Source organism: Strongylocentrotus purpuratus, unplaced genomic scaffold (genome assembly GCF_000002235.5).
Source record: "Strongylocentrotus purpuratus isolate Spur 01 unplaced genomic scaffold, Spur_5.0 spur5_scaffold_18, whole genome shotgun sequence".
Classification (NCBI taxonomy): domain Eukaryota; kingdom Metazoa; phylum Echinodermata; class Echinoidea; order Camarodonta; family Strongylocentrotidae; genus Strongylocentrotus; species Strongylocentrotus purpuratus.
In genome coordinates, this window is record NW_022145603.1 from 15,096,960 (window position 1) to 15,121,797 (window position 24,838).

A 24,838-nucleotide genomic window follows, 5' to 3' on the forward strand; every position below is an offset into this window, starting at 1 on the left:
CATTTGGAAATTGGCGTGTAGCGCAATGCAGTGCGGACGGGCCTAATATGATCTTAGAGGTTGCACCCCTGATTAGTTTCCTCCCAAAGCCCCATGCGTTTCGACATAGATTAAATTGATTGATTGTTTGGTTGCTTTTATTCACAATCCATACAAACATAACAAAGCATTATACATGTTACAAAACATTGACATTTCTTTAGATAATACATGTATGGGAAAAAAACTGAATAATATAAATTTATAACATGAAATAATGTTCTGTACAGCTTTCAATACGAAAAATGAAAAGTGACCATACTTAAAAGCTAGGCTTGTTGCGTGTGGATTCAGTGAATTTAACTACTGACTTTTCATGTACAGACAAAATCTACACCATACACATACACTTAACTGAGGCAAACAGAGAAATGAAACAAAATACAATATGCCTCGGCTGAAAGTGGAAGAGAGGGAAAAGATAGATAAATGGATTAATAGAAACATGGATGGATAGATAGATAGAGAGAAAGAGAGAGAGAGAGAGAGAGAGAGAGAGAGGGGTGGGGTGGGCTGAGAGATGAAGCGAGAAAGATAAAAGATAGGACTGGTAAATTCATTAGAAATTCTTGTTTATAATGTATAGTTGATTATTATGCATACGATTCTACAGACTACCGCAGCGTCATATAATAAACTGAATATCAAACTCAGGAAACAATTCCTCCATGAGGACAATGAACATGCAATTATGACTCATAAAAATCAATGTACAGACATGAAGCATTGCAGCATACAAGACCAAAACTTAACCATACAAACAATTGTGGGAATTCCCACATTTTGGAAATTGCGTGTAGCGCATTGCAGGGCGGACGAGCCTGATATGATCTTAGAGGTTGCACCCCTGATTAGTCTCCTTCCAAAGCCCTATGTGTTTCCACATAGATTAAATTGATTTGGTTGCTTTTATTTACAATCCATACAAACATAACAAGGCATTATACATGTTACAAAACATTGACATTTCTTAAGATAGTACGTGTATGGAAAAAAAACCCTAAATAATATTAATTAATAACATGAAATAATGTCCTGTACACCTTTCAACACGAAAATGATAAGTGACCATACTTAAAAGCTAGGCTTGTTGCGTGTAGATTGACTGAATTTAACTTCTGACTTCATGTTCATGTACAGAAAAAATCGACACCATACACATACACTTAACTGAGGCAAACAGAGAAATGAAACAAAATACAATATGCCTCGGCTGAAAGTGAAATAGAGGGAAAAATAGATAAATGGAATGATAGAAACATGGGTGGGTAGATAGATAGAGAGAAAGAGAGAGAGAGAGAGAGAGAGAGAGAGAGAGAGGGGGGGGGGGGGGTGGGGGTGGGCTGAGAGATGAAGCGAGAAAGATAAAAGATAGGACTGGTAAATTCATTAGAAATTCTTGTTTATAATGTATAGTTGATTATTATGCATACGATTCTACAGACTACCGCAGCGTCATATAATAAACTGAATATCAAACTCAGGAAACAATTTCTCCATGAGGACAATGAACATGCACTTATGACTCATAAAAATCAATGTACAGACATGAAGCATTGCAGCATACAAGACCAAAACTTAACCATACAAACAATTGTGGGAATTCCCACATTTTGGAAATTGCGTGTAGCGCATTGCAGGGCGGACGAGCCTAATATGATCTTAGAGGTTGCACCCCTGATTAGTCTCCTCCCAAAGCCCTATGTGTTTCCACATAGATTAAATTGATTGATTGTTTGGTTGCTTTTATTCACAATCCATACAAACATAACAAAGCATTATACATGTTACAAAACATTGACATTTCTTAAGATAATACATGTATGGAGAAGAAAAAAAAGAAATAATATTAATTAATAGCATGAAATAATGTTCTGTACACCTTTCAACACGAAAATGAAAAGTGACCATACTTAAAAGCTAGGCTTGTTGCGTGTAGATTGACTGAATTTAACTACAGACTTAATTTTCATGAACAGAAAAAACCCACACCATAAAAATACTGAGGTAAACAGAGAAATGAAACAAAATACAATATGCCTCGGCTGAAAGTGGAAGAGAGGGAAATGAAGAATGGATAGAAAAATGGATTGATAGATAGATGGGTGGGTAGATAGATAGAGAGAAAGAGAGGGGGTGGGCAGAGAGATGAAGCGAAAAGTAAAGCGAATGCAAAGGATAGTATTAGTATGAGAGTAAGATGTATTTTTTTAATGTATAATTTGATTTCATTTAAAAATGTGATGAAATGATTGTCATAAATGAATTGGAAATCCCCGCACAGAAACGCAGTACACGTTATATTATGAACAAAGTGGTGTTCGAATTTTAAAAGACGATTACCAACTGGATATGATAACTACAAACTTGTTTCATTTGTGTTATTCACATCGAGAAAGCTAACACACTCTTTCAGGAAATACAAAAAGAGAATATAAAATTTGTCCATGTTTGTAACATTAGTGAGGTCCAACTCATGATCCAACCGTACAGTGGCGAGGCTACTGAAGAACCCCCAAAAATGTGGGGGCGTGGGGAAAGGTGAAGGTAAAGGAAAAAGAAAGCAAGACAATATGAGGAGATGATTTTTTAATATTTTTTTAAAATAAATATTTATTCAGATACAAAATCACGGATAACATCATAGATAAATATTTATAGGAATTTAAGATGATAACCGGAAGTTAAGGATGTATATCGATCTATTTACCAGATAAATTCCACATTGATTATATTGGTAAGTCTAGTACAGATCAAATTGGTTTGCTTCCATTCTTTAGTGAATCTACTTGTTTTCTTATCAGAGATAGAGAAATGGAATTAATGCATGTTTCTTATCATTTTCAATGCAGTCTGATATGCCTGAAAGATGACATGACATGGGGGGGGGGGGGGAAGTGTGGGAGAGGGAGATAGGGACAGAGAGAGAGAGAGAGAGAGAGGAGGAAAAGGGATATATAATCAAAGTAAATGTAAAGCCTCGGTCACAAATGCCATTACGAACTGCTACGAATGCCGTACGAACGATTTTCAGACAATGAAAATTCGGGAAGACAATGGAAAAAACAGGGAGATTCGTACGAAATTATCGTTCGTACGAACCTTTGTCACCGTAACATAAGAAAAAAGTATTTTGGAAAATCCCCTTTTTTCGCGGTAATCCAAGTTTCACCTTTGATTTTTTTAAAGACAAAGTAATCGACTCTTTACTCACAAAAAAGATAATCATAAATAATACTTGTAAAGCTCTCGTTCAAATTGTCAAAATTTAGAACGAACTCATGTAAACAACCTTAATGACACCCGCATTACGGTTTATTACTGTCTACCCGCAAGATATGGATTGGTGATTTAATACTTAAATAAAACAGAATTTTATTAAATATAAAATAAATGTTCATTTGTAAGCAAGCGTCGGTATTTTGTTAAATTTGAAGTGTGAAATAGGGCTGGAATAAACAATTGATTGTGGTTGATATCAAGATATAAATCCTCACCTAGAGTTTTGAACAAACCATGGTTTGATACTGTAATGAAATAATTGAAGGAAAAAAAGGAAATTTAGAATTCACTAAGTAAACTTTGAAAGAATACCAAAGCTCATGAATTGTTTTTACACCTTCCCCCAAACTGAACCTTCTCTTTCAGACTCGGGCCAATGCAACTTCATAGCCCAACGGTCGCACATAAAGAACATGTGAGCCAGACTACAACGCCTACGCATGTGGAATTTACCCAGTTTTCTAGACATGCATGCAAACACGTCGTCTGAAATAGAACAAACAAGCTTCCCAGGTCCTTGTTGAAATGAAAAATATAATTGTTGCCAATTTGGAGAAGATTAAGTGATCAATTCGTTAAAGTTTTGATAAAACTGGATATTTGGCACACCACAAACAAGAGAGTTATCTGCAACTACGTCACAATCGACTGACTAAACTGCCAAGTTAAGAGTTGTATAGACTTCAATATAGTGATGGCATATTATGTTGTATTTTATGAATTCATGTTGTCTTTTATGAATCTGTGGAAATAAATGAAATTTAAATATTGAAAACATGAATTACTTTGTTATTATTTCAAATTTTCGCCCTTCAGTTTATTGTATTTGTTCTGATTTTTATAAAAATGAACCTACAGGGGTAGGATTGCCATTATGTGTAAATGTACCAATTGATAGTATTGGACAACATTCTAGCTCATCTTTTTTGTGCACAACTCGACAAATCTCATATTAGATATTGTTAACTCTCCCAAGACACATGGGACAATAATGGGCCATTTCGGAGATAGCACATGTTAATGATCGACTCCCAAATATCTACAAATCTTTTAAACATGGAGCGGTCGCACGTATAGTGCATTTTAGAATAATCACTACCCAAGTGATGGAGGTGCTTCACGAATACCGCTTTGTTTGTCATTCTGAAAGGAATATCAAAAGAACACTCCCACCTGTGTATCATTAATGAACCGTCTTTACATAAATAAATATTTCATTTGACTTTCATGAACGCGTGTACGACCATTTGTCTCGATGTAGGTTTTGGAATTTGTACAAAATAATCTTTATCTGCCAGGTTCCAGCCCTACACTGATAATATCTCTGAAGGATAAAAGAAACCAGATATTTCGATGGTTTAGACATCAGAAATCAGACATTCTCTTCCTTCAAGAAACTTACTGGTCTAGAGATATTGAAACAATTGTAAGAAGTGAATGGCATGGTCCATGTTTTTTTGCTCATGGAACCAATCACTCACGAGGAGTCTCAAAATTTGTCAATGATAAATTAAATGTACAAAGTATTGCAGTAAAATGTATGCTAAATGGTCAACTTTTGATGCTACAAGCCAAAGTTCATGATATGGATTTATTGCTAATAAATGTGTATGCGCCCACCCAAAAGTAACATATGGAAGGCTTCTTTCGAAAGTTAAATTCTGAAATGAATAAACATTATAACCATGACCGTGAATTAATTCTCGGGGGTGATTGGAATTGTGTGCTAGACATGAACAAGGATGTACGAGGAACGGAAAACAGATATTACAAGACTCCCGTAAACCTCAAAAAGTTTGTTAAAAGATATGCTCTATGCGATGTCTGGAGACTAATGCATTTAGATATCAAGCAATACACATGGAGTAACATATCTCTCAAGAGGGCCTCGAGATTGGATTTTTGGCTTGTATCTAAACAAATGAAGGTAAAAACATTATGTACTGATATCCGTCCTGCCATCAGAACTGATCACAATGCTATAACACTTAAATTTTGTATCAAACAAAATGAAAGAGGACCAGGGTATTGGAAAATGAATACCGATATCTTAGATGATGTAAATTACAAAATGAAAGTTTCCGAAATTATCTATTCCTTTTGTGAAGATGAATACCCTTCCATACAAAAAAGGTGGGAAATGTTCAAGATTATAATTCGTGAATTTTCACAACAATTCTGTAGAACAAAAGCACTCGATAGGAAAAATGATAAATTTCCATTAGACAAGAAATTGTGTGAACTTGAAAAACAAATTGATGTCAGTGTACCTGATAAAGAAATAGAAAAAGAGTACACCGACACAAAGGAGAAGTTAGAGAAGATTTATAGACATGAATCTAGAGGAGCTGGAATCAGAGCTCGTATTAGGTGGATGGAAGAAGGAGAGAAAAGTACGAAGTATTTTTTGGGTTTAGAAAAGAGTAATGCAAAGAAAAAGGAAATTTCACAATTAAAACTTTGAAATGATAGTCGAATCGTTAGCAAAAATGAAAAGATTATGGAAGAGGTTGTAAAGTACTATTCAAATTTGTATAAAGAAGAAAAGCATGATACCAAGAATATGAGCAATTATATTGGTTTTCAAAACATTAATCAATTATCTAACGAAAACAAAGAATTGTGTGAGGGATTAATTACCAAAGAGGAATGTAAACGTGCAGTATTTGCAATGCAGAAAAATAAGACACTGGGATCAGACGGAATCTCTATTGAATTATAACAGGTGTTTTGGCCACAGGTAAAAACATTGGTGGTTGAAGCGTTGAATGAGTGTTAATCAACAGGAGTTATGTCAGACTCACAAAAGAAAGGGCTCATCACATTGTTATTCAAGAAAGGTGATGCTCATGATTTAAAAAACTGGAGACCAATCACTTTGCTTAATTATGACTCTAAAATAATGGCAGCGGTTTTAGCTGCAAGGGTACAGAAAGTCATTGGGGATATTGTACATAAAAATTAGACAGGTTATATAAAAGGTCGTCTGGCAGCCTGTAATGTAAGGTTGACAAAAGACATCATTGAATATTTTACTAAAAATGGTCAAACTGGAGCAATTATGCCAGTAGATTTTTCTAAAGCATTCGATGTCCTAGATATACAATTTCTTAACTCATGTCTAGAAAAGTTTAACTTTGGTGAGTCATTTCGCAAATGGATCTCTGCCCTATATAAAAATATTTCAAGTTCGGTATTGGTTAATGGTTGGATTTCCAAAAGTTTTGATGTTGAAAGAGGCATACGACAAGGATGTCCATTGTCAGCACTGCTGTTTATCTTAGCTGCCGAGCTCATGACAAACAAAGTGAGAAAAAATGATATTATTAAACCAATAGAAATGGTCGGGTATGACCTTAAACTAAAGTTGTTGCAATATGCCGACGATACATTATTTTTTGTTCCGGATGAAACTTCATTAAATGGAATTTTACATGAACTGAATCAGTTTGGCGAAGTAGCAGGTCCAAGAATAAATAAAGAAAAGACAGCCATGATATGGCTAGGAGACACTGATAGAAGTTGGAATTTAGAGAATCATGATCTGAAATGGTCCCACAAACCTATAAGATACTTAGTTCACTACATATATTTTAATAATAATGAAGCTCTAAAGATGGACTGGGAGCAGAAGTTGATATAATTGAGGAAAATCCTTGATAGCTGGACAAAAAGAAGCTTAACCATTTTTGGAAGAGTCACGGTACTGAAAAGTCTAGCACTTAGCCAAGTTACTCACTTGATCATGGTTGATTCCATCCCTCCAAACTTTTTGAAGTTGATAGAAGGCATTATATTTAAATTTATTTGGAGTGGGAAAACAGAAAAAATCAAAAGGGTTTCTCTTATGGAAGACTACAGTAAAGGTGGTATAAAAATACTTGACATACAAAGGCAATTGTTCAGCTTCCGACTGAAATGGTTAGGTAGATTTTTCAATGAGAGTAATGGAGCGTGGAAAACATTTTTTTCTTACTGGTTCAACTTATTGGGAAGCATCAAGCTACTGCTGAACTGCTCTTATAATATAACCACACTTAATGATATTCTAGTTCAAAAGAAAATTCCGTCATTTTACGTAGAAGTCTTAAAGGCATGGGAAATGATTAGATACTGCACTACAGTGAAAGATGTTTGTATATCTATACATGAACCAGTTAAAGTTTCAGATCAGATTATTTGGCACAACAAACATGTGGTGTATGATAATCAGTCGCTCTTTTATAAAGGCTGGTATGACAGTGGTCTAGTATTTTTAGGAGACCTTTTTACGAGAGATGGCTTTCGGTCAACAGAATATATTAAATCGCAGGTGCATTCCAAACGAAAATGCAATGCAATGTTTGACTATGCAAGACTTAAACGAGCGATACTTCCTGTATGGGTCAATAGTTTAAAAGAAGAATTTATGCATGATTATACTAGACAAGAAAATGAAAACAATGTTCCATATCTGTTGGTGGCAAATAAGGTAAAACATGTTACTGATATAAGTAGCAATCGTTTCTATAAACTCATTCCTTCGAGAACTGTATTAACTAACACATGTTGCCTTTATTGGGAAAAAAAACTTAATGTAGATATTGATTGGTCTAAGGTATTCAAGCGTAATCTTGCTCAAATTAGAGAAAGCAAATTACGAGAGTTTAATTTTAAATTACTGTATAACCTATTGCCAGTGAGAAGTAATCTTTTCAAATGGGGAATATCCAATGACGATGTATGCCCAACATGTAATATAAAAGAGGATATGAATCACGCATTTATAGAATGCAAACTAATTGAGCCCTTCACTAAACATATCAACGAATCATTAAGAGATATATCCAAAGTAAGGATACTGACGCTCAATATCCAACACCTACTCAAAATAGATTGTGAAAGTCATTGTATATTATTCTTTACAATAGCATTTTGGACCATTTATAAATTGATTGTTAAACGAAATATAACTGGGATAGACAAGAGAAAAGTTGCTTCTAAACAAAATCTCCATAGAGAAATTATAAAAAGAATGGAAAGTAAATCAAACTTAAAGATGAACAGAAAGCTTTTACCCAAAGAACTGTTGGGTGTTATTTAAGAAAAGAAAAGACAAAAAAGAAGAAAAAAAAAGAAAAAAGAAAAACAAAAGAAAGGGAATCAAAACTATCAGTATAATTTGTATGTTAATTATGATTCAATTGCTTTGCAAAGCAAAACTTAATTTCAATTCTTTGTTATGACAATAATAATGTTTTTGCGATTATGTAAATTTGATTTGTAGTATTGTATCTTTGAATGTAACCATGTATATATAATCAATAAATCCTCTGATGAGGCAAAGAAAAAAAAGAAAAAAAATCTCTGAAGTAGCTGATAGGCCTATAGTAAAGATACATGGGGCAAAGAGGACACTGCACAGAGAGCAATTCAATACCATTTAGGTCGTCTAGAATCTGTAGGCCTACATTAGTACATACATCTACATGTAGGAATACAGACAGTGACCTTTGAACTGTTCCTCACAATAGTACTGAATACTCTTTGTAAGTTTCCTCTATTTCATACAAAGGTCTACATAATTATTATTATTTCACCCAAAACTTGAGGTTGGTTTTCAAATACAAATAAAAATACAACCAGATAGTTAAAAAATGGTAGAAGAAATGTACACACGGTCAAAGAAAAGTGTAGAGTCTGATACCTAAATATATATGTTTATATTATAGTCAAATAATGACACATTACCATTTGGATAAGGGATCCTCACGCACCTTACAGCTTAATTTTGTATAAATTGATGTAATGCCTAGGTGTCGACCAAGTTAACAAGTTGACATGTTCTAATTTCCAAATTGTGTCGTGTGAGGTTCAGTCCAAATTTACCTAAATTCAATCATCAAAGACATTCACTTTGTTTGTGTATGTAGACTTTAATTAGGAAACTGTATTAAAAAGGACTATCTTTTTTTCCCTTTTTTCAAGGTTACCTTCGCAAGACACTGTTAGAATTGGATAAGTACTAGCATCTGGCCTTACACAGATGGACCTTAGAGAGAGGCTATAACTATAAGGGAAGTAAAACTTCAAAGTGACGCTCCAGCCCCACAGGAGGGGGGGGGGGGGGGGGTGTGAATGCTTAATGATGGCGGTAGTTTCTGCAATTGTTTTTCAAATTTTAACTTTGTGAAAGATAAATAGTATCATGCCACATATATGATAATTATACACTCTATTCACGTACACGTATTTATGTTAAATATGAGGGGATTTAAAGAGAATTGTTATTTCCTTTAAATGTGGCATTTCTACTATGATATTTTTCCAAACTGACGTAAAAAATCACTCTTTTTTTTCTTCAACTCTATTTTAATTTCTCTCTCTCTTAGGACTTCCTCATCCCGGAGACTCTGAAAGGAGAATAATTCAAGATGGGGCAGGCCAAACTGACAAGAGAAGAGCAAAAGAAGAAGCAGAGGGCGCTAGACCACTTAACTATTATATCCTTCAGAGATTTCTTCGGGCAGCAGAAACTGACGACAGAAGAGCGAAAGAAGAAGCAGAGGGCGCTAGACCACCTAAGTATTACATCCTTCAGAGTTTTCCTCGGGTAGCAGAAGCTGACGACCGAAGAGCGAAAGAAGAAGCAGAGGGCGCTAGACCATTTAAGTATTACATCCTTCAGAGATTTACTCGGGCAGGCCGCGCATATTCTTTTTACACAACTGTTTAGCCATATTCGCGAAAAATTCCAAGAAGTCCTCTGCTGAAAGTGTCTAAGTCGTCAGCCCACTATATATGTGTAAACACGTACACCCAGGGAAGGGAAGATGATAAAAAGGGGAAAACAAGGACAGTGGAGAGGATATGGAGAAGGAAAAGCAAGGAAATACATAAGGAAAGAGAAGTGGATAAGTCAAAGGAAAAACATAGAAATACATAATTGAAGAGCTAAGAGGATCATAGATCTAGACTAAGGAAAAACAAGGAAATACATAAAGAAGGAGAAAGGGAATCTATCAGATTAAAACAAAGAAAAAGGTGACGAAGGAGAAAAGGATAGATTGAAGGAGAAACAAAGAAATACATAAAACAAAAGAGAAGAGGTTAGAATGAAGGAGAACAAAAGAAATACATAAAGAATGAGAATTGGGGGTTAGATTGAAGGAAAAATAAAGAAATATATAACGAAGGAGAAAAAGGATAGATTGAAGTTTTAACAAATGACAAAAGAGAAGAGGATATATTGAAGGAGAACACAGAACTACATAATGAAAGAGAAGAGAGGATAGATTTAACCCTAAACAAATAACGAGTATGTACACATGTACAGCTCCAGCAATCCAACACAACTGCTAAGGGTAATGCTAGACTCTGTCTCTAGTCGTTTGCACAGTAGATTTGACTGAAGTGGCTAAACATTTGTGTAAAAAAAATATGGGCGGGCAGGCCAAATTGACAAGGGAAGAGCGAAAGTAGAAGCAGAGGGCGCTAGACCACCTAAGTATTACATCCTTCAGAGATTTCCTCGGGCAGGCCAAACTGACGACGGAAGAGCGAAAGAAGAAGCAGAGGGCGCTAGACCATCTAAGTATTACATTTACATCCTTCACAGATTTCCTCGGGCAGGCCAAACTGACAAGGGAAGAGCGAAAGTAGAAGCAGAGGGCACTAGACCACCTGGGTATTCCATACTTCAGAGACTTGCTCAACAGCTTTCATCATTAAAGACACGGGAAGTAAGTATATTTTGGTAAAGCTTTAACAACTTAACAACTTTTAATAAGATTCTTTGATTTTAGATGATAAAAAGCAAGATATTGGTAAGTTATTAGTGATGGTTCTTTCTTTGAGAAATGGAATATTTAAGAAAATGGTCTTCAGTTTCTATGTGCAGTATAGGTCCTAATACGCTGACACCAGACTTTGGAGATGTACACGTCCATCCCCGCCCCGCTTATTCGCCGGCTGGCTGATTCGTCCCTAAATATTTTCTCACGAATTGGGTCCCCCCAAAAACAAAAATAGTGCTCAGACGGCATATAATTTACATAAAAATAACAATGATCATTGAATAAAATAGTCGACGGAATCGTCTCGAGTGCGTAGGAAATCTCCATCACATTAAAAAATGAAATACAACAATATAATCATTCATAAAAAAACAACGAATGTCGAATAATCAGAAATCAAGTACAAAAGGATCGTTAATTTGTTCAGTAAAGCGAAATTGCAATCAAACCAAATCAGCATTGACGAGGTCAGGCAATGACGATAAACGATGATGACGAAGACGTAGACAGCGATGATGACGGATACGAAGATGAAGACGACGATGATGACAGAGGCGATGAGGAAGACGAAGACGATAGTCATGTTGATGATGGTGATAAGACAATCGATCGATGTATGCGATAATGATCATGCAGATGATGTCATCAACACAATGATGTGTTGTTGACGATGACGATAATCAGCGAGTCAGCACAGCACAACGATGACGGTGAGGTAATGACGAAGACGATGATCAACGTGTCAACACAACACAACATATAATGGTGAGGTGATGACGATAATCATCGTGTCAACAAAACACATAATGACGAGGTGATGACGACGACGGCAATCATCGTATCATCACAACGAAGGGCAAGTCCACCGGGAGAGGTCCGGGGACGAAGTCGTCAAGTCCATCTTTGACGAAAATTCGATCGGCACGGTAAACAAAAAGATAGTAACGGCCTGTGTGTGCCGATACAAAATAGCTATCCCTCTGATAATGAGTCTGATTAAACACATGGAAAAATCAGATCATAGCCCCAATCACTGGTGTTGGGTGATTGGTTGAAATGCGCGCACAAAATAAATATGCACGTATACGCGCTGTACGTGACAATGAAAAATCTGCATAACAATAGAATATATTAACAAACCAGACAGAAACGGTTGGGACATGTCTGAAAAGCCAGACAGTGGACCACGCAGGGAAAGTTAATTCTCCCTAGCCGCCATTTTGAAAATATAAAAGCAATATTAAACATGTACAAATCAAAGCATGAAACGTTATTATACATATACGAGTTAAAAATCGTGACATTTGGTCACTACAAAAATATAACTGACTTTTCCATATGGAGCAGTTGTTGGAAAATACAGGGCATTATATTATAGGGACTGTTAGTAATAAGGCCAATCATGGTGATTGACAAGACCTGTCATTGGGTAAACACCGGCATTAATGGTATCGAATTCTCAATGAGAGCCCACTACTATTCGTTTTTAAAACTGGCTCTTTTTTTAATTCTTGAAATATGCCAGTATTTTACTTAGCATTTAGATAAGATAGGTGAAATCGCTCTAGTCTCTTTCAGATAACATATACACATCCAAGTATATTATTTTAGCAAGACTTTAAAGCTAACTGTACTACCCATGTACCGTGTGAGTCAAACACAAATGTTTACACCTATAAAATTGACAATTATTATTATAAAAAAAATCATCTATGAACAGTAAATTATCATACATCTTATAAAAGAGCGTTTTATCCCAAATCATTTGCTATCATTTTTGTGTGGTGTGTGTTTACGCTTGGATGAACAGGAGGCATTGTTTGCAAGAGTGCACGTAATCGACTTGCGCCAAAGTGATGCCTACAGTATGTGATATGTTGGGATTTTAAACTCTCATCTCCCTGATTTGAGTGAATGAATTGAATGTATCAAATGAGATGCATTGCATATGCTTTTTGCAGAAGCAAAGTCACACACACACACACACACACGTGCGCACAAATGTTCGTTGATATTTGATATTCGATATCTGATATGTGTGACATGATTAATTTTGTTAAGGATGTTATTTGGATCTGCAGATTTAATTAATACCCGAATCCCAATTGTTTTATTTAAGCATCACATAAGCAATTTTAGCGCGAGTCGATTTTTGCACTCTCGCAAACAATGCCTCCTGTTCATCCAAGCGTGAAAATAAAAAACTACACAAAAATAATACTAAATGATTCGGGATAAAACACTCTTACATAGGATGTATAATCATTTACTGTTCATAGACGATTTCTAAAATAGTTAGCAATTTTCTAGGTGTAAACTTTTTGATGACTCATACTGCATAATATTTGTTTTAAATGTATAAGCTTTAAATGTATACTGTATAAGCACTACTGCCTGTCGAGTCCACTGCCTGTGAAGTGGGAACCACAGACCTGCGTTGGCAAGTTGACCATAAGATGGCGCTGTGCAATAAACGGTATGCTAGGGCAGACAGTTCTTTATTTTAGTTTCGATATAAGCCCGAATACTGATGCAATTGAGAGGGTGGATACGGAGTGTGTGTAGAAACATGGTGGCTGGCTTCCAACGCAATTAAAAAAATATATCCGGCCCACCTACCAAATTTGGAACTCCTGCATGCGTTCAACACCAAGTACCACGTAATAATAATGATACTTTAATTAAATGATTATTATTTTGTAAAGCAGCATATATTCATTTAACAAAATGCTCAAGGCGCTTAACTGGTACGTGCTTAACTTTAAATCTTCAGCGGTAACATTGCTAATCATCATCGTTATCATCATCCTCTTTCTCCTCCTCATTATCAGTATCACCAATACCATCCTCCTCCTCTTCTTCCTTTTCATCCTCATCATCCTCATTATCCATATCTTCAACATAATCTTCATCAGATCATCATCATCGTCATTACCATCTTCATCGTCATTTATCATTATCAGGACCACCACCTTCAAATTGTATTAGTAACAATTTAGACTATATGAATATGCTGGTCCATACCTTCAACCCTGCAGCTGACGACAGTCTGATCATCATCATATTCATCATCCTTTTTCTCCCCCTTCTTATCAGTATCACCAATACCATCTTCCTCCTCCTCTTCCTTTTCGTCCCCATCATCCTTTTCATCAGCATATTCTTCATCACATCATCGTCATGACTGTCATCGTCAGTCGTCACTACCATCACCATCGTAATTTATCATCATCAGCACCTTCAGCACCATCACCTTCATCATTGTAATTAATGCATATTTCAAATTTTATTAAGAACGATTAAAGGTAATACAAAGTTTTGGGAAATTTTGAAAATTGGGTGGATAGTGAATCTTTACAATTTTGATATATTTGGATGCCCCTGTGGATGTATTATAAGCACTAAAAAAATAGCCCTTAAAACATTTCTGTTTTCGAGAAAAATTGAATATAAAAATTTACCGGTGCCAGGCTCCCGGTAAATTTTGATAAATTTCAAATGGCGCCTAAGGCCGTACAATGGTAGGTGCGACCATGAAAATCTCAGAGTATGGAGTTGTGATATATAATTTCCAAACGGGAATAGCTAATCATAGATCAGTCGATTTTAGTCAAGAAACATTGTTTCATAGCTAAATTAATATCTTGACCTTGAGAGGGAGCTATACAACATAAAGAGTTTATTATTTATAATTTCATAAATTAAGACTCGATTTCAACCGCGACAACGATCAATGAATATTGTAGCTACGAACGCATATGCTTCCAATATGTTAATTTGAACCAAATTCATGACCCCATACCAAAACTTTGTAATACCTTTAAGAAGACTATGAACATGCTGGTCCGTAACTTCAACCCTGCAGCTTTCTACAGTCTGATCATCATCATATCTATCATGATCATTTTCATCATCACAAATATCATCATTATTCTACTTTTCCACCACCTCCTCCTCCTCCTTCTCCACTTCATCCCCACCATCATTTCTATAACCACCAACATTATCATCAGTGTAATTATATATTATATTCTATCTTTCCAATTTTATTACGAACGAGTTGGAAGAACCCGCTGGTCCGCAACTTAAGCCCGCATTATCATCACAGTGGCGGATCCAGGGGGGGGGCCGAATCGGCCGCGCCCCCCCCCCCCCTATTGGCGGCGCAAAAAAAAAGAGGAAAAAAAAGAAAGGAGAAGAGAAGAAAAAAAGGAGAAGAGAAAAGAAAGGAGAAGAGAAAAGAAAAGAGAAGAGAAAAGAAAGAAGAGAGAGAGAGAGAAAGAAAAAAAGAAGAAGATCCCCCCCCACCTCACTCCCACTCCGGGGTCGGAGGGACCGATTTTGTGTTCCCAAAATTTCCGATGAAGGGTTACTTTTCACGCAACAAAGTCCGGCCCGTAATACACACAAATCCGGCCCGTACTGACTCTACACACCGAAGATAAAGGGGTGCTTTCAAACTAAGAGAGGGAACATACATGCGCATACCCTAGATAACACTGAGTGGGTGGGGGGGGGGGGGGTGGGAAGGGGAAGAGAAAAGTCGGGTGAGAAAGGGGGAAAGACAAGGAAATGGTGCTAAGTGACAGTAACGACGAATAAGGGAAAAACTGTAATCGGGAGATTTGGGGTCATTCCAGAAGGCTTGGGAAACGTTATTAAATAGAGGGGGCCGGGCCGGCCGCATACAATCTCGAGCCACGGATTCAAAGTTAAACGTTACAAACAGCCCCTGCTTTTTGGAAAAATTGAAAAGGGCACAATGTTTTGGATGTCTTTCAAATAGAAACTATATACTTCACAGTCAAATTTTAAATTAACGGTAGGGCCGCTTCACAATTCTTATTTTGCCCTTCATTTGGATTCAGCTCATACAAACTCGCTTGTGCTTATATTTGAACTCATGTAGGTAGTGATAATGGACAGCGGCGGCGATCCTGGGCCCGATAGAGAGACACGTCCCCCCGGAAATTTAGATATATAGCTAGAAAGAAATATACATGTAACGGAAAGAACGTACATATTGGACTAAAGGATTTTCTAGAATGCATAATTTCAGCATTCTACATTGCAAAATCTCGCTTGGTCGCTCCGCTCCGGCCCTCGCCCGATAACACAAAACTAAGATATATGACGCTCCCGGTCGCGATTATTTCATGGTTGGTGTATACATAGATCTTTTTTCCCCTTTCATTTCTACTGACCTAATTGTATGCTTTCACAATCATGATTGTTTCATTTTCCCTTTAAAGCATGCGTAGCTAGGGGCGGTAGGGGCAGTAAGAGGACATAGGACGAAAAAAGGAGCAGACAAAGAAACATTTTTGACAAGTCTAAAACGGGACAACAAATCATCTTCTAATTTAATGAATAAATTTAATGAATAATTTAATGAAACGTTAAGCTTCTGCGCTTTGCGCTGGAGGGGAAAACTGAATTCAGAGAAGGATTAAGAGTCGGGAATGGAACAACGAATTATCTTCTTTCTCTAATAATTTCATTAAACTATGAAAGGTCAGAGCTTCCGCGCCTCGCGCGGAAGGTGGAAAATGAATTCAAACAAGGATTAAGAATCGAGAATGAGAAAACGAATCATCTTCTTTCTCTCATAATTTAATGAAGCGTCAGAAGCTTACGCGCTACGCGCGGGAGGAGGAAAACTGAATTCAGACAATGATTAAGAATCGAGAACGGTACAACGAATCGTCTTCTTTTTCTAATAATTTAATGAAACGTCAAAGCTTCCGCGCTTGAGAGAGAGAGAGAGAGAGAGAGGGGGAACTCAATTCAGACAAGGATTAAGGGTCGAGAACGGTACTCTTCTTTAATGATTTAATGAAACGTCAAAGCTTCCGCGCTTCGCGCGGGAGGGGGTATAGAAACTGAATTCAGACAATGATTAAGAATCGAGAACGGTACCACGAATCGTCTTCTTTTTCTAATAATTTAATGAAACGTCAAAGCTTCCGCGCTTCGCGCGGGAGGGGTTATGGAAACTGAATTCAGACAATGATTAACAACCGAGAACGGTACAACGAATCCTCTTCTTTCTCTAATAATTTCATGAACATTAAAGCTTCGCGCGTAATGGGGGGGGGGGGGGGGGGGGGGGAGGGGACAGCGAGCTGCCCGAATATGAATTTGTTATATCTTTTCTCGTGTATTTTGGTGATAAATAACACTTTCACAAAATACATATTATCCTCAAATTTTTGCTCGCTCGCTTCGCTCACTAGCCGAATTGTGAAACCAGAAAATTACTTTTTCGGGCAAGAGGCTTCAGCCCCCCCCCCCCCCCCCGATGAAAATGTCAAAAAAAAAAATACCGGTATGGTGCTTCTAATATGACCTTGTCAGTATTGGTATGTTGAGTTGAAAAACTGTCTGCGCAATTTTCAAATTTCCGGCCCCCCCTATTGGAAAATCCTGGATCCGCGCTTGCATCAGCATTCTATTTTTTCTCCTCATCCTCATCCTCTTCCATTTCCTCCCTCTCTTCCTCATCATCATCCTGCTTTTCCTCCACCTCCTCACCGCCATCACACTACCACCACCACCAACAACATCATTGTGATTACATAATTATCTTTCCAATTTTATTAGAAACGATTTGGAAGAATATATGAACATGCTTCTCCTTAACTTTAACCATGCAGCTGCATGTCGAGGGTCTGATCATCATCCTCTTCCCCCTACTCCTCTTCATCATCATTTTCATCATCACTAATACCATCATCATCATTATTATCATCGGCATTTTTATTTTCCTCCTCCTCATCATCCTCTTAGTGAGGGTGTAGACAATCAAACAAAGTTACTATTTAATATATTGAAATAACTTTTTGTAGGTAGTGCCGGGTGTAAACAATCAAATGATTGAAATTAACTTTTGTAGGTAGTGATAGGGTGTAGAAATTTAAACAAAATTATTCTTGATGGAACACAAGACTAGCCAAAAAGTATGTCCTTGGGAAATTATTTGTTGAAGACACTTAATATAAATGATTTAAATCAGGATTGAAATATAAAATCAGTTAATGGAAATGTTTCTTGTTACTTCTCAATGTCGCCAGTTCCTTCTGGCTTTTTCAGGCGTCGTTCCCGGATGATGATTTAGTCGGGTTTTTTAGTCATAAATTCATCAGACTTACTCAAAGGCATTACGTAATTAATCATGTGTGTATTACCATGAATACAAACATAACGGAGCTGTATAAATGAAAGCCTATATGATATGAGACCTACTGCAAATAGCTGACAAAATATTTTCAAATGCACTTTCAATTTGACAAAAGAAGTACAGACAGTAAATGATTTCATGGTTTAAAAGAATTTATTTATATACATGCTTTGAATGAACATCAAATATCTCAAATACAATTTGCACTTAAGCTCTAAATATCAATAATATGTACATAATTGTATTTACATCAAAATAAGCATTAGGTAGTCATGAACAATAAATGGCTTGTTAAGACCGTCCAGCTGTTTTGCAGCAATTCCAATTCATTCTGAAATAATGTAATAAAAGGCACCAATGTCTTTTAGCAAGACATTAATCTACATTTGCCACATTTACTATGCCTCAGCGCCTTATCAGGGGAGGTGAGAAAAAATAGGTTGGAGTGATAATAGTAGAGTGCTTAGAAACATTGTATAAAGCGCTTTGTAATGTTAAACACAATCGCTTTCATGCTAAGCTGTGTTTGCCTAACAACTTTTCCTTGTAATACGTGTGGCGTATGAATGGGCTACATGTGATGTCACATACTAAATAAGGATTATTTAGCATTATTTAAAATTACAAATGTAAAAAGAAAAGAGTTCACTTTAAGATGGCTTATGTTGAAGCATGTGTTTGAAAGCCGTATACAAATATTGTTTGATATTGGTTGAATAAAATGTAAATGTGATTCTTTTAAAGTTTGTTGTAAAAATAAGATTTGCCAGTTGGGGCAAAGATATGGAAACAATATAATTATCAGCATTTGCCTAAAATTATTTCACATGCTCATTGAGGTCAACTCAGAAAACATGTATTTTAGTACTGCCAAATATCAGACTTTTTAAGAACAAAAGTTCTAGTTTATGTGAATGCATTGACTTGCGCAATAAAATATTTCCTTAGCTGCATTTATTTTGTTCCTCTAAATAATTTTAGCAACCTGGAAATACGTAAATTTTAAAGATGGGCAATCTATTCAAGTTTGAGATGGTTGAAACTGCCAGAGGGTCTTAATAGTCCGTGGGCCAGAGGGAGCTACCGTGCATCCCTATGACCCTATTTTTTGGGTGTCATTTTGTTCATTGGGATCCATTTTATGAGAAAAAAGATGTTCCTAAGAAAAAAACTCATTTGGACAATGTTTTTTTGCCCCTTATTTGAAGATATGTAAAAATGTCAGTTTTTCATGTTTTGCACACTTCCTTAGGGTTTGTGAATTACGTGTTTACATTTTACCCTGTTTCTCAGCAGATATAAGTCTAATCTCCATCAAATTAATAAACAATCTTTGCAAATCATACAACAATAGGTATACAAAATTATTTTAATTTATTCTATTGTCTTCTATTATTAATGACGTCATAAATTTGCATATATTTTAATATGCAAATTTCTGTTTAAAAAACCTGTCAAAACCACCTGAAAGTTGTACTTTGTCTGATATTATCATGAAATAAGCTTTTTTTACCCCCTAATTTGGTGTAAAATTATTCATTGATATGTTATCTGATGTTTCCCGCAAAAAATTCAGTCAACTCAAGTAGACATTGTTTTTTCTCCCTTATTTTGTATGTAAACATATCAGTTTTACGTTTATTGTACACTTTCTTAGGGTGTGTGAATTATGTGATTACATTTTACCCTGTTTCTCAGCAGATATAGGTCTAATCTCCATCAAATTAATAAACAATCTCTGTAAATCATACAACAATAGGTGTACACAATTATTTTAATTTATTCTATTGTCTTCTATTATTAATGACGTCATAAATTTGCATATATTTTAATATGCAAATTTCTGTTTAAAAAACCTGTCAAAACCACCTGAAAGTTGTATTTTGTCTGATATTATCATGAAATAAGTTTTTTAACCCCCTAATTTCGTGTAAAATTATTCATTGATATGTTATCTGATGTTTCCCGCAAATTTTGTTCCGTATCAGACAACATTCCCCCCCCCCCCCATATTACGATTAATACATTCTGTATATATAATGTTCATTCAATTAAAGTTCCTGTTTAAAAAACAAAAGCTCAACAAGCAGTATTTTAATTACTATTGGGGCTAGCCCATTAACATCTTACTAAATCAAATACAGTATATCACCACAAACAACATTGTTTCCTTTTATAGTATCAGCCTGATGAGGGGGATCAGAGCCAACTTATTCACCAGTTGGTCATTACTCCCATTTTATGCTATAATATAGGTTTGTTGTTTATACAAATGAATGAACAAACATATACGAGGTACAATTTCACGAATTTCAACTAACTTGACACAATGAGCAATGGAAGACGCATGCATCCTTGTTCTTGAAGACATTTCAGATGTGCCCGGTTATCAGCAGGAGTGCTACCAACTTTTTACCAAGAATCTCAATCGTCTGTTATAGATCTTATCTGATGCCACAGAACCTTAAACATCCCGTCCACCCAGATCGTCAATTGGTGAAGTCATCTTCAAACCTGATTGAATCTTTTGTAAAAAGGAAGGCCCAAAATCAATCAAGTTGAAAAGCACTTGGACAACAGAAAGTACATCAATGTTAGATTTTGGTGGGTAGCAAAATGTTGTAGATGTTGCGAAGAAAGTTGGTGATGAAGACCTACGTGTACCTTTGAGAATCCTGGAAGTTGATATGTTTGCTGCAGAAGCAAGATATCACAAGAGCTGTCGGAAGAAATATGTGGCGAACGAAGAACCAGATAAATGGAGAAGTAGCAACTACGATGAAGTAGCCCACAAGAAAGCATTTGCCAGCATATGTAGATTAAATTGTAGATGATGAAATATCAGGTAGGTGTAAGGTTTTGAGACTGAGTGACCTATGTGAGAAGTACAAAGATAAACTAAAGGACACTCCATTTGCTAACCCTAAGTACAGAGCAGGTAAGTTTAAAAAGCATGAAGCATATAAGGGTAAACTATCCCTTTGTAAAGTAAGTTCCAAGGGAAAGTTCGAAAGCTTTTTGGTGTATAGTACTGGAATGAGTCTAGACATGGCAATACAAAGTACTCATGAGCTTCATTCTGTTGGTACAATTTCTAATGTAGCACTTTTCCTCCACAGAATAATTAGCAGTGCATTTGAAGAGTCTAAAGCTATTCCCTGGCCCTCAACCGCAGAAGCCATTGCCTGTATAGATGACTAGATTCCCACTGAGCTAGAGAAGTTCCTGAACCATTTGTTGAAACAAGATATTATTTGCTTCCAAATAGTCAATTACACGATTATTTATTATTTTCTCAAAGGTTTTACCCAGTATATGTAAAACTGATATAGGTCTGTAATTACCAGCTAGATCTTTTCGCCCCTTTTTATAAATAGGTGTCACTTTTGCTACTTTCAGAGCGTCTGGAAATTTACCTCTTTCTATGGAAAGATTGAAAATATATGTTAATGAGCTTGAAATGTATAGGGCAGCATCCCTCAACAATCTTGCCGGCAAATTATTATATCCACATGCTTTTTTTGTATCTAAAGTCTGTAAGTGGCATTTCAAATCATTCTCTGTTATTGGTTTTAAAAATGGTGATTTTTCTGTTCTATATCCTCAATATTCTGTAAAGTCAGAATTCACTGGTGGTATTTCCTTTGCCAGTTTTGGACCTATGTTTACAAAAAAAGTTGTTAAATTCGTTAGCTATTTCATTGTCAGATGTTATCACTCTATTCTCTACACCACCTGAGCTTGATAATTTCTCTACATTGGTCACTTTATTTTTGACATTTCCACCACTCAACAACTTGTTAATTGTTTTCCACGTTTTACGACTATCATTCTTATTAATGAAGAAGAGGTTACTATTATTGTCTATTTGCATTTCGTAGAACTGTAGTTAAAACATTTCTATACCTCTTGTATTCTTCCTCGTCTTTCTGTTGAAATTTTGATGCCTTTAGTTTAGAATAAAACTTGTGCTTCTTCTTGATTGATTTAAAAATATAGCATTAGTCATCCATGGTTTTTCCCCAGTATTTCCCCCCTTTTTATTCGAAGTTGTTGACATAATTGGTGAATGCCTGACACAGATTTGCGTAAACAAGTCGTAAAATACAGAGTATGACTCATTTATTTTTGTACAACCACTTACATTGTTCCAATCAATTTTACCTAGATCATCATGAAATTTATTAATATCATAATTTCTGAAGGTACGAAACACAGACTTTTTGTGGCTTGTTTTATTTGCCTTCCTAAGATGCTCAAATGCAACAAAAATAGGGAAATGATCTGATATATCAGTTTCTATAACTCCAGCATGAATAGGAGAAATTGTTACATTAGTGTACACATGGTCAATAAGAGAGGAAGTTGTTTTAGTTACTCTTGTTGGTGAAGTGATTAGTTGCTGCATACCAAAATATTGTAAAAAAGTTAAAAATTGTTCTGCTTTCATATCTATTCCTTCCTTGTGTAGTACATTAATGTTAAAATCTCCAAGTAAAACTACATTTGCTTTATCAACTTTCAATCTTTCTAATGTTATCAACAAGGAGTTTTGAAATTGATCAATATCAGTATTGGGCTTACGATAAATAATACCTGTAGTAATTTTCCTACCATTCAGGTCAGTTTCTAACCAGAAACTTTCTGTGTGAGTGACTTCATGGTCAAGAATAACATATTTTAATGAAGAGTGAATATAAGCTCCAACTCCTCCACCCCTTGTGCCACCTGTTCTACACTTTTCCTCAAGGACATAATCATTCAAACCTAAAATACCTTTGTTTGAAACATTCCAAACTTCTGATAATGCAATCATGTCAAATTTTGTTTTAATGTATCTTCATATAACAAATTTAGATTTTCAAAGTTCTTATTAAGAGAACTGATATTAGCATGTGAAATACAGAATGAATGTAACATTTGTTCTGATAATGTATTATCAAATAAATGAGGGCTAACATTATGTGATTGAATTACAGATATCTCATTTTGTTCCATTTAAATAATAACATAGTTATTGCTCATCATATTTATAAGTCATTTACATTATGGAGAGTTTAAAATCTTCGTATTTGATGTCATTTAGCCCAACACCAAACAAGTCATCAGGTGTTTAATGACTTTGAAGGTGTCATCCTGCATTTTGCAAATTATATTCCCATTTTTTGTGGTGACATTCTTAACAAGAGGATAGTTCCTTGCGCTTCTCAGCACAGTATATAGCAGAGGGGTAAGATCATCGTTGACAAAAACGCCCTTGTAGGCATTTTTGCCCTTCAAAGCATACTTCTGATTATATATGTCATCCCTCTTTCGCCTAGAGATGAGCCTCACTATCGTTTGGCGAGCTCCTCCTCCTCCTCCCACTCTTGGTTTCCCAACCCGATAACAAGCTGAAATGTCATCTGGGGTGATGTTCACAACTTCACACCAACCTCTTCTGCCAGCTGACAAACTTTGCTCATCAAGGCCTCTTCTGATTCACCTGCATTTCCTTCTGTCTCCACTTGTCCTACCGGCTTTCATCGAAATTAGGGTGCGGCGCGGTGTGGTGAGTTCAACGCACCCATTCGATAAAAGCGGGGGGGGGGGGGGGGGGGGGGGGGAGGGAGGGGCTTTTCTCGAAAGGTTGCGTCGACTAGTCTTTCGTATCAGTCGTTTAAAATGAGGATCTGGGACAGAAGGTAATAGTTGCCTATTTAAGTATATCGAAAATGTATTAAATAAAATGAAATGGTCTTGATTACAGAGTGGTCTCTTTCGTTATTACTATGTTGATGGGGAGACAGAGAGAAGGAAAAAAGGGAAAGGGAAAGGCAAGATAAAAGGAAAGAAAGAAGAATAAGAAGAAAAGAGGGGAACGGGGGGGGGGGCGAAGGGCTCGTGCCTCCTCCTCACCCCCCCCCCCCCCGCCAAAAAATAAATAAGAGAGAGAGAGAGAGAGAGAAGGGAAAGGGAAAGAAAGAAGAGGAAGAAGAATAAGAAGAAAAGAGGGAAGAGGGAAACGTGGGCGAATATGGCTCTTGCCTCATCCCCCCCCCCCCCCGCCCCGCCAACAAATAAATAGGAGAGAGAGAGAGAGAAAGGGAAAGGGAAAGAAAATATAAAAAGAAAGAAAGGAGAAGAAGGAAACGGGGGAAGGGCGAAGGACTCTTACCTCCCCCCCCCCCCCCCCCCAAAAAAATAAGTCAGAGAGAGAGAGAGAAGGGAAAGGGAAAAGAGAAGATAAAAGGAAAGAAAGAAGAGGAAGAAGAAGAAAAGAGGGAAACGGGGGCGAAGGGCTCTTGCCTCCTCCCTCCCCCCCCCGCCAAAAAAATAAATAAGAGAAAGAGAGAGAAGGCAAGGGAAAGAGGAAGAAGATTTTGTGTTTGTTTTTGGGATAAATAATTGAAGTGTGGTTAGAAATGAAATAAAACATCAAAAACAATATAATACATAAATACAAATTATCAAAACAACAGATAACATAGGGATAAACTGGCTCTTCCAATACAAATTATCAAAACAACAGATAACATAGGGATAAACTGGCTCTTCCAACTTTGGTGTCGTATTATTATTA